Source organism: Morone saxatilis, unplaced genomic scaffold, assembly GCF_004916995.1.
Source record: "Morone saxatilis isolate NCDOM2014 unplaced genomic scaffold, NCSU_SB_2.0 Contig0, whole genome shotgun sequence".
Taxonomy (NCBI): domain Eukaryota; kingdom Metazoa; phylum Chordata; class Actinopteri; family Moronidae; genus Morone; species Morone saxatilis.
Genome location: NW_023339650.1, coordinates 12352981 through 12364508, shown reverse-complemented (window position 1 = coordinate 12364508; position 11528 = coordinate 12352981). Strand labels below are relative to the sequence as shown.

Sequence of the window (11528 nt, the reverse complement as noted above, 5' to 3'; positions counted from 1 at the left end):
TCCAAGGAAGGAAAAGTGGTGAAACGGAGACAGGGTCATGGGCGACCGAGGAGATTGATGCACATGGGGAGTGAAGGTTGGTCCATGTGGTCCACCAGGGTGCCCAGGTGGTCATAATGTTATGGCTGATCGGTGTATATTATATATTGTTTTGTGTACTGTTAAGTAGTTTAATACAAATTCCCAGAAATGTATTCTTTAAATTTTGCTTGTAAAACCTTTCATAAGATTATTGTTTTCTTTGTAAAAACCTAATTTGAAAAGTAACAAACGCTATCTTAGTGCCATTTCACCGCACTGTCACCTGTTGAGTGACAATAAATGTAAATGCCTTTATGTTCATTTAAAGCATCCTCTGGAAGAAGAAAACAGAAGTGAAGTTCAGAGTTGCAGACAGACTGTGTTTCACATGCATCATCACATTATTGTGACAAAGGCGCCGAGGTGCATTTTGTACAACACAGTGAGGCATCGGCAATAGGAAGCACAGGGACAAAAATAGCCATCATCAGAGTGGCTTCTGGGAAGGTAGTCCAGTTAATTAACATCAAGAAAGAAGGAGAGAGCAAGATAGACAGATTCATATCATATATGTGAGCAAAAGTGGCAGAAAATATAAGAAAAAGAGGGAGAAAAAGAAAGAAAATCCTATAACTTTCACTTTAAAAAGACCCTTAGCGTCCAGTAAATGCTGGATATCACTGTGCACAAAGAGTAGATTGTATATTTTAAACAGCTATTTTAGGCCATTTGTATTATTTGACAAAAAATGAAACCTAGATTCATATGCTTGGCAAGAAGGGCTGATCAGTGACTGAGTGCTGCAGAGCTCTCGGGAGAAAACAACATATAGGTCCCTGGTTACATCATTCCTCCTTCACTGTCTCTGAAGCCCATGGCCTACTTTCACACTGACAGAGGAGAAACAAGCGGGCTCGAATGGTCTGTACGCTTCTATAAATGTTCTATCGCGGATTATGATTTTTTATATTTTCTGTCGGTGAGGATGAGTGGATAAAAATAGAAATTTGGGCAGCTCCAGCAGAAAGGCTAAAACCTGACAGTGTAATTATCTGGAGGTGTTCCTAAAGTAGAAATTCTGCCAGTTTAATTGCTTTAAAGGTAATTTTCAGGCGTGGAAATCCCAAATCTGTCTAGGACTTTGAAGTGTCCACAAGCTGACTTCGGAATCATCATTTTTGTGCCTCGGAGCGGCTATCACATAGTGTCCCTGTTTGCTGCCGTCTTGTTAACGTGCTCATACAGCCGTGTGACACAGGCAGCCCAGTTAGCCATGCATGCTGAGGCTGTTTGCAGCCTGCTTCTGTTCTGAGAGCCTTCAGATTGACGCCTGGAACTATCCTTGGGTAGATCTGACTGGATCTGACAGGCTGTGGGCAGTTCGTCTTCTTTGTTCTCTGCGTCTTTGTAGTCCAAAGCTCGCTGTGGATCTTCCTCCTCCCCGATAGATGTTCCCAAGAAGCAACACTTCGGTAAACAAAGACGGCTATACAGTCGGAACAGGAAGGCAACACGCTGTGTTACTATAATCTGTGTGGCGACTGAACGATATGTTCTGCCCTCGCAGACTTGATGCACTCACTGCTGGTACAGAAAACTGCTAAAAGTGTTCTAACTAGAAATACATACTCTACATTTACATAAAGAGTAAACATGAATGTTTACTGTTATATAGAGACAAAGCGCTAATGGTTGAAGCACAATAGGTTTTCATCTAATTAAAGAAGAGGGAAAACAACACACACTGAAAGCATTAACCCCATAAGAGCAAGGTCACCAATCACACACACAGTGCTGAGGAAGTCTCATTAAGTCGCAGGGACTTATATACAGTATATATGTATATATATAATATTTCAAACTTTATCTTGTGGCAATATTATTTGTGGTGCTAACAGCATTGTATAATAGACACAATTTTCTAATAAAGCAGCTTTATTAAGGCTTATAAGTCTAACGGCTGCATTTATTGTTAATAAATAAAGAGTTTGATCATTGTAGTTGCCACTGAGAATGACAAACATCCTCAGTGAAGCCCGTGTTTCTTATCAAAGGTGTAACTTATCAAAAATAGGCGGTTCAATGCAATTACAGTGCTAAATGTTACTGTATGATGACAAAAAAATAGTTTGCCCTGAATTTAGAGATGGATCCTAAACATTTGAAATGAAGCATTTCAGTATTTTTCTTAATAAATCAGACACTGATGGCAGCGCTGTGTTGTAACACTTTATATCTGTTTTACACTGGTCAGGACGTACTTGTCTATATATATATATATATGTATTAAAGTGGGTACATTAATAAAAAAAAAGTTTGAGAGCCACCGTACCAATGATTTGGTACAGTGCTTTTTTTCTTTGTTCATTTTATATCTTAAACTTGGCTCTAGGAAATGGGGACATTTTTTTATGTTTTATACACTAAAAGATTAATTCAATAGATAATCAATAGATTAATCAACAGTTAACAGTTAATAATCTTCTGCAGCAGTCATAGTTCATCAAGTAAACTGCTCCAATGGACTGTTTGACCTCGGCTGAATCTGGATTATATATTGATGACTTATACTCTTAAATACAGATGTGATGGTCTCTGTTCTTCATTCATTATTAATTAATTTATAACAGCAGGCTTCATGTGTTAGTGAATGATTTATTGACCATCAATTAAGTAAGTTAAGACAAATAAACCCTTCATAAGGGATTCCTCATTAGAAAGTGGTACCTAAATGACAACAGCAAGAAATGTCACAGTGCTGTAATTAATTTCTAAAATGTAATTTTTAATGCTTTGAGCTCCACAAACATTGCATTCACTTCCAATGCATTGAGGGTGTCAACAGTCAAATCCCAGGGACTCAGAGGTAAATAAAACCCAAACTATTTAGTAATGAAACAAATGGTTGTAGTTTGAGTGATTGGACCCTTTAACATAGTAAGTTTCCAGTTTGGAGAGACCCGGAGTCCTCCCTCACTCTCCCTGAAGTTGGCCTCAAACACTTTGATGTCATTCTTCCTCCATTTTGAGACCGTCTACATTTTCCCGCCCTGGTCCGCTGCCCTGAACAACCGCCTCGAAAAAAGCAGGTGGGAGTGCGAGAGAGAGAGAGAGAGAAAGGAGAGGGAGTTTGGAAGGGGAGAGAAGGGCGTAGAATGGGTGGGGAGAGTTACTGTGGCGAGACAGCCTATACTTGGGTCTGATTCTTACTCCACCCCCTCCTGCACCACCACCCTACACAAACAGAGCTTTCCTTTCTCCCTTTGACACAAACAACATAGCTGAGAGTAGACTGCTGCCGGAGACCAAGCAAACACACACACACACACACACACATGCAGCATATGTTCACATGTTTAGGCAAAGAGCCACGTGTACCAGTGATCAACAAACAGCAAACTCCACAGACTGACACAACTGAAGCGCACAGAAACTTTTTGCTTTCAACGTCCTTGCTCAGGAATGTGACTGTAGTAAGCTCGCCTTGCATAGTAATGCCGCTATCGTCAGCCCTGAGAATAACAGCAAAAGGTTAAAGTGCAACATTTGCTATTAAGAGCACGGTAGACGTGATCTGAACAAACTACAACAACAAGGTAAATCAGTAAAATAAGACACTAAAGCAAAAAGACTGTAAAGAAACAGCTGACAGTCTGTGCGTTTCTGTTAATAAGGGATACGCCTCACTAAAATCTAGGTAAAGGGTGGCGCACACAAGTGGTTTTATCTAACAAAAGCTCCCCGGAGAGAGAGAGATATATTAGGCCAAAGCTGCAGCCTCCTCAGAGCAGGTGCACATTATTTAGCCACTGAATACACTTCATTCGATCAGCATATCCCCTTGATGTGAGAGCTGTGAAAACAGCCCTTTAAGGCAGCGCCTGTGTCAGTGCTCCTGCTGAATGTTAGGTAACAGTGATACTGTAGAAAGCTCTCTAGTCAATCAGAGCCAGCCCGGGCCCAGGCTTTCTGTCACATGTTCAGGCGCAAACCACTAACAAGGCCGGAAGAGGGAGAAAACGCAGGAAATTCTCAGCATTCCTGACAGGAAGAGATAATCACCCCGTGACCCACAGTGTGGAATAAAGCCAAGCTCCGAGAGGGAATATGATCCCCCAGCTTAGTTCAAGACTTTTGAGGTGGCCTCCTTTACTGTAGCTTTAAAAGCACATAAAGTATGCAAGCAGTCAAAACACAACATACCAGATTTAAAATATGACTGTATGTTTAAGTTTAGCTCCTGGGTCTCTCTTTACAGTGGATAGTCTCAAAGGTTTATACCAGGACATTCATCACTCTCGAGCCAAACGCTTCTGGGAGGGAAGAACAGCACAGTCAATTAAAGGTTAATTCAGTTTTATTACAACTTGGATCCTACTTTCATAGTTTTGACCATTATTTCTATTAGTTATGAACATTGTGCTCACCGAGTTAATTGCTGAGATCTGGGAACAGAACAATGTTACGCTACAAGTCAATTATCAATATAAAAAAGGTACAAAAAGGCGAGGAACCCTGATCTAAACCATTTGGTCTGAACGTGATAATCCATCTGCCCACATAACTACAGCAAGTACAGCAGCAAACTACTGAAAAAAGTTTCACATTTCACCATTTTCCTTCAATTTCACTTTCAAATAAATCTGCTAACCTGGGTGTTTGAACCTGTAACTGCTTGAGTCTCTCACCCTGTCAAACTTCTTTTTAGCAACGTCTGAGCATTCCCAAACCTAAGCAATTAACTGATAACATATTACTCATTGAAAAAATAATTACATTAGGCCTACTTTATATAGCAAAAGTAATTTGTTATTTTACTTTTGTTTGTATTATCTCTGTCAAAAGAGCCTTTAAACAACTTCTACACACCAACACGTCAATTTTTCTATATTTAACACATAACTTGAAAACGAAACGTTGTGGTTTTAAAAGCACCTACCTACGGTTAAGATGTATCTATTGATAATCAACAGCTAACTTTAGCTTGGCCCAAATGACTGAACACTGATGGTTTAGGGATAAAGATGTTTTATCTACCACAGGGGCAAGAGGGACACTTTTGCAGCGTTGTTTTGAGTCCACCAATAATTGGCAAAGCTGCTAGAGGCTAATAAGACAAAACATGTGAGTGAGACACCTTCTGAGATACTGGGAGTCACATTTCTCCTCTTTTTTGGAATAAGGTAACTCGTCTAAGTAGGGCAAAGTTAGCTAGCACGTCCCTCAGCAGCCCTTTGAACATGCTCATCTAAGTCCCACTAAGGCAGCAAAGAAAATGACCCCCAAATTGTACTGGGGATTGTAAATTCAGTAACTTTAATATGATTTAATTTAAAGTCTAATCCCTGCAGTGTAATCACATTGCTGTAATATGTTACTAAGTAAGGATTTACAGCCCAACACTGATCATGATGGACAGAAACGATGGCCAAAACTACAAACTTAAGGCAGGAACTGAAATGATCCTTTAATATATTGGTATTGGTAGTGCCTGCTTGAACTGCACTCTAACAGCAGTTAGTTGCCCAGCCAGGCAGGTAAAGTGTACAGTACCTGGGGGGCTTGGAGGTGAATGTGAGAGCAGTCCGTGTGAAGGTGCAGCTTAAATAATTCAGATGGAAAACAGGTTGGTTTTAAATGGCGCGGCCGGGTACTTAACATACACTAAAATAAAACAGCCGGGACCCAGAAGGATTTCCATGCTATCTCTATATAAAGCTACTGTATAATGCAAATTAATGCTGTCATGACAGAGTGAGAACTTGACATAATGGCAAGGAGGCACCAACAGCCAAAAATAACATGCTAAAACCCCACCACGGCCTCAGGCAGTGGGCATAATTTCACAGATTATTTGCCTCCTACCCTCACTGAGATTTTGAGTGTGGGGTGTTTGCATCAAAAGTAGGACCAGCTGTCTAGGGCTTATATAACACCATGTGAGATAAAATACTTATTCGTCTGCAGCCAAAATGAAGAAGAGGACTCTACAGACACACATACACGGACAGGTAATACACTGTTAGCCTGGAGCCTGGGAGCCAATGTCTTGAGTTGACAGCTCTCAGAGGCGAAGTGAACACCTGAAGATGAAGCTGTTTCTGTCCACGGCTATAACTAACAGCAACAGACAGCAGCGAGGGGGAACTCCTTGTTGTGCACTGTGTCAGCAAAATAACACTGTGGAAGGAATCCCTGCAGTTATACTCTATATCTTCAAATGGGATGACGCTACGACAGGAAACACTCTTATCTTATTCTTCAGTTTATTTATCTCTTGGCTATTTTTTTCCCCATTTATCCATTTATTGTTGTAAATGTACAAAAATGGTAAAAAAAAAATCACAATTTCCTAGATCACAAGGTTTCTTCTTTCAAATTGCTTATTCAGTTTGATCTAAAATCCAAAACCAGACACTCAAACTACAATAACAGAAAACAGAGAAAAGCAGTAAATATTCAACCTTGCTGAAAATAGTATATATAGTATATGTTTGGCATTTTTATTAGTCATGTTAGCAGCATTGCTCTGTGTCAAATATCTTAACTATTGGATGGACTTGTCATGGTGAATTATAATAACTTAAGTGATCCCCTGACTCTAGCACAAACATTTGCATTTGTCAAGTTTCTTGGTTCATGATCAATTACTGCAAAACTAATAATATTCCCATCAAAAACATGTTGGCATGCAACACACTAAACTAAGATGATGGATATGAAAAACATGTAAAGGTTAGCATTAAGCTCAACGTACAGCCTCACAGAGCTACTAGAATGACTGTACACTTTGTCTTCAAGTTTTATAATAGATTATTGTTTGATAAAATGGTGGAAAAGCCCATATCCAAGGAGAGGTCTTCAAGTTATTTGTTTTTTCTGACTATGAGCCTGATGATATAAAACAGCAAGAAGCAGAAAATCGTTGGATTAGAAGCTGGAACCAGCAGATGTTTGAGCATTTTGATGGATAAATGACTAAATGGTTAGTGAATCAATATATTTTAACATTTAGTAGATGCTTTGGTCCAAAGTGAAAATCCCACCAAGAGAGCCGATGATCATCACAACAGATCAGCTTCCAAAACAACATTCACACGAAAGAGCATCTGCTTCACAATACACTTGAACATGTGTCTGCTTACACACACACAGTAAATCCAAACAGCTGAGTGGAGTTAGGTAGCACTAGTTGAGCTGAGCCTGACAGTTCAGCCTGTGTGTGTTCACTGTGCTGAGGTCCTTGGTGGGTTATGTGTGAGGCCATTAAGGCAATAATAGCACAGTATGATAAAATAAACTCCCATTAAGCCTCCTTACTTCCCCACACTGACAGCTGAGGTCCGGGTGAAAATTACAGGCTGTGGAGGTACACTCAGTACTAGCAGATGCCTTTAGTCACACTGACTGACCCTCAGCTGCCCTTCTGGCCTTATTTCCCTGCTTATCTTGGATTTATACATACATATACATCCTACACGACCTTATGTAACATGACATTCACTCAGTAATCCAGATGAACAAGTCAAGACACGGTTCGCTGAGTTTTTTAACACATAAACCACAAGGTTGGCACCCATGTTGTGCAAGGTACTAATTCTTCCTGCTGCTGCCGTGAACCCTGACACGGAGATGTACGCGGGTCTGCCCCTGCTTTCCTGCCTCAGTTGTATGCCGACGTGGGCGCTGTGGTGGCAGTGCCAGCCTGCCTGCAGCCCCCCAGGGACGAGGGCGGCTGCTGCTTCTCGAAATGAAGGAGATGACGAACGCGGAGGGGAATTAACCCACTGAGAGCTCAGGGAGAAATAATGAGGGAGATCTGACTATTCTGCCGGAGTTACGCAACCAGCAGCAACACAGCCCACGTTGTTTGGGGCTGCGGCAGTTCATTATTTATATATCTTTTTATATTCTCATCCACAACTGTGCGCTCGATGCCAGAGGCTCAGTGAGTGATGGGAAATCCTCCTTGCCTGTCTGTTGGTTAAAAAAAAAAGCACATTAGAAGAATTAATGTCAGATGATATTAAAGGCCTGTCTTCAGGCTCATACACTCAGTGACCCCAGAGATGCTGTCCATGCAGATGTAAAATTGATCCAGAAAGTTGATCCAGGAAGCAGCTAGAGGGCAATTTAAAGGAGTGTTCCAACAATTTAGTATTGATCTCCAAAAACACTGAATCCTACATTTCCCACAATGCAACCAACAGCATCTTTTCATGAAACCCTCTCTGTTGGGTAAACTACACGTCTTTCAAACTCCTCGGCACTAGTCTGTAACTCCAGCTTCTTGTTAAAAAAAGCTGAGGAAACCCTAATTACATCACCATGACATCATCAGGGTTATTTTTTCAGAGCTTTTCCAAAGCTCCTCTCGAGCCGCAAACGACATTATACAACAGTATTCACAGAGAGAGTAATACCCTCTGTAACAGAAAAAAATACCGTAATTTGTAAAATCAGATGAATGCCCCTTTAAGTTTGGTTCTTAAATACAAAAGCATGCATCAAAATTACAAATTGCCGGTTTTTCAGTAAATCAGATTCATTAAAATGCTGCTTGCTATGAATGGAAAGGAAGTAAACAAGTAGGTCATTTGTGTATGTGTGTGAGCGTTGGTGTGAGCATGTGGGTGCCCTGCTTGTGTATTGCTGCTACAGTTTCCCATGCCTCTGCTCTCTGAGAGGCGTTCATCTCCACATTTCCACACACAGCATGTCCTACTCAGCAGCCCTTGAGATTCACACTTAAACAGTATTCACCTTTACCTCCGGAGAGGCAGAAAAATGCCTCTTTGTGTCTTACAGCCTCCGTACTCACGTGTTTGCTTATTCCCTGCTCGTCTATTTAAAAATGTATAAACCTTTTATGCTCTCCTGTCAGATATCTCCCAAACTGGCAGGCAGCATAATTCAGGAAGGGTGACAGAAAATCATTATGGACAAAACATGATCTCCCTTTTAGATAGCCAATTACTGGTGATAAATGCCAGCCACAAGAGCGCAAAATATGCAGAAAGACTGTCCCCTTGTCAGAGCCAGGCTGGGTACCTGCCTGCAGCCCAGGAGACACACAGCTGCTATTTGAACACTTTCTCCTGCTCTCTCTTCACCTCCACCTCTTTCTTCCTTGACCCTTACCTTCCTCTGACTGTATTGATCTGTTTTGACAAGGCCCGTTTGGCTGAATGGATGCTCAATTAATCCTAGTCTGTGGCGTGTTCGAGTCCACGCTCAAAAAGTCCTGTTAGAAACAGGTTTTAGAGCGGCAGCATGCATCCTGTTTCCTCTGAAGGGATTGTGGCTTTTGGAGCATTAATAATGGTCTCCACTCATTCACAACCACCGAATGCCGATGTGTCAAGACATACAGGAAAGGCAGAGTGATGTAATTCCCCAACAATGCTGTGCGTTTAAATCGAAGCACGGCACGACAAGCATGCACCAGAAGGACCAGAGTGTCAGTCGTTTGTCTTCTGTAGTCAATTAGGAGAAGTTTGAAGAATTGAAAGTCGCTGACAACTGCAGTCAATTGAGTTGGAAACGAAAACAAGACCATGGAATTATTCTCTTACCTTGCACTAAAATCAATATTTTCTCATTATTACAGTGCAATCACAACCAATCTGTGCTCAGGATGGACGTCAATCGTGCAAAATATAACTTTATAAACAATCTACTTGCAATCCTACTGCAATAGTCTCTTCAAAGCCCATGGCGGACATTTTGAGTGTTTCCTCCAAAACAAGCAACCACAGCATATGAGCTACACTTGAGACAACATTCGGACATAAAAGTTTGCCCACAATGCCGTCAAACACACGGTCCAAAGCACACAGACATAAAAAAAGGCCCAGAAAAAAACCCAAACCATGCTGTGCAGAAGAACCAGTGAACGGGATAACAAAATACTTCACTGAGGGCAGAGAAATGTTGAGTTTCTCATGTGCAGCAGGCACACATACATACATACATTCCTCAGAACCGGCCAATCACAAGGCATTATATAAGAAAAAGAAGGTTTATATAACGTTTAAACTGGAAATCTTCATAATAACTAATACTAAACAAATTACAGCTAAAAATGCTTTAGCTTAAACAAAAACATAGTTACATTTCAGTTAATTAAAGCCAGTGCAGACATAAACCAAGACTCTTATGAGACTCTTATGAACTCAAACACACAAACAACTCATCAATACAGGAATGAAACTGTTGAACAGGAACAGAAACAGGAACATGTCCTCATGTGACTGTGAGTATCTAATGTACATGTACTCGCATTAAGTAAAACGAGGCAATGATACAAATAAGACGATAAGGAAGTGAGGAAAAAAATTACTCTGGTGCAAAGTAACTAAGTGTATTTACTCGTGTTTTGTAACTTGTTATTTTATGCTACTTTATTCTATATATAAGGCTATCGTCATCCTATATTTTATACTTTCCACCTCTCCAAAGCCCATTTGTTGCTACAGAAGATCTGTCACATTGCTCAAACATTAGTAAATAGTGCTTTTTTTTTGGGACTATTAGTGAGTTAATTTGTGCCATAATGAGTATGTCTGGCAGCAGGTCAATGTATGCGGAGTTGATTCAAAATAAACTACACTCATCATGTTCATCGTAATAAGGGAACGTGTTACCCATTGCAACGGTGAGTCTCACTGATGTGATTTTAATAGCTTTTGGACAACACTGGAGCTCTGTGGCACAAAGAAATAAACTGGCTTTGGCAAAGACAATATTTTGGTATTTTCATGGGATTTATTAGCAAGAAGAGAAAAAAAAAATCAGTCTTACCAGTTAAAGATCTAAATACTTCTTCCACTGCTGGTAAGAGTAAAAGAATACTGATAACTTAACAACTTTAAGGGAAGGCAAAAGTTTGAATAAGCTGTCCTCAGATCAGACCCTACATGTTACATACAGTATTCACTAGCAGTATATCAAAAAATACAAGATTTATAAACAAGTGAAAAGTATGTCAAAGCTCTATTTTGAACTGGAAGCCAGCATGGGCACTTCAGAGCAGGAGTGATGTGAACTCTTTTCTCTTTTTTTCCAGTTAAAACTGCATTCTTAGTGAAGGTTTAAGTATTCAGAGTCAGCCAGTGTAGGAGTGAAGAAAGAGTCAACCCACACTATTTTCCCTTGTGGCCTCTCCGAGGACGGATTGCAATGCGATTGCATCTCCTTCACTGTGTGTCTTACGACCCATAGATCCACAGGCTGCCTGCTAATTAAGGGCCACTTTGCTGATTTTTAACTTGAATCTTTATTGTGAGCGGATGTGAAAATCTGACATTTATCTTCCTAATGCATTCTGTGTCATAAGAGATAAACCCTCATTGGCTCTGGAAGAACTCTGCCAATTGACGTTTTTACAATATGTTGTCAAGGTCAAAGTCCACCACTGAGGAAATGTAGACGGGCGGCTGTGGTGCAGAGGCAGAGCGGGTCGTCCCCTAATGTTGGTTCAATCCCCAGCTCCTGGTGCCACATGT

The 11528-nt window shown here is 40.6% G+C and overlaps 1 protein-coding gene across 2 annotated transcripts in view; it reads right to left on the bottom strand.

Moving 5' to 3' along the window:
- Positions 1–11528, bottom strand: part of ctdspla (CTD (carboxy-terminal domain, RNA polymerase II, polypeptide A) small phosphatase-like a) — a 31466-nt gene that overhangs the window by 14183 nt on the left and 5755 nt on the right. The window lies entirely within an intron of this gene.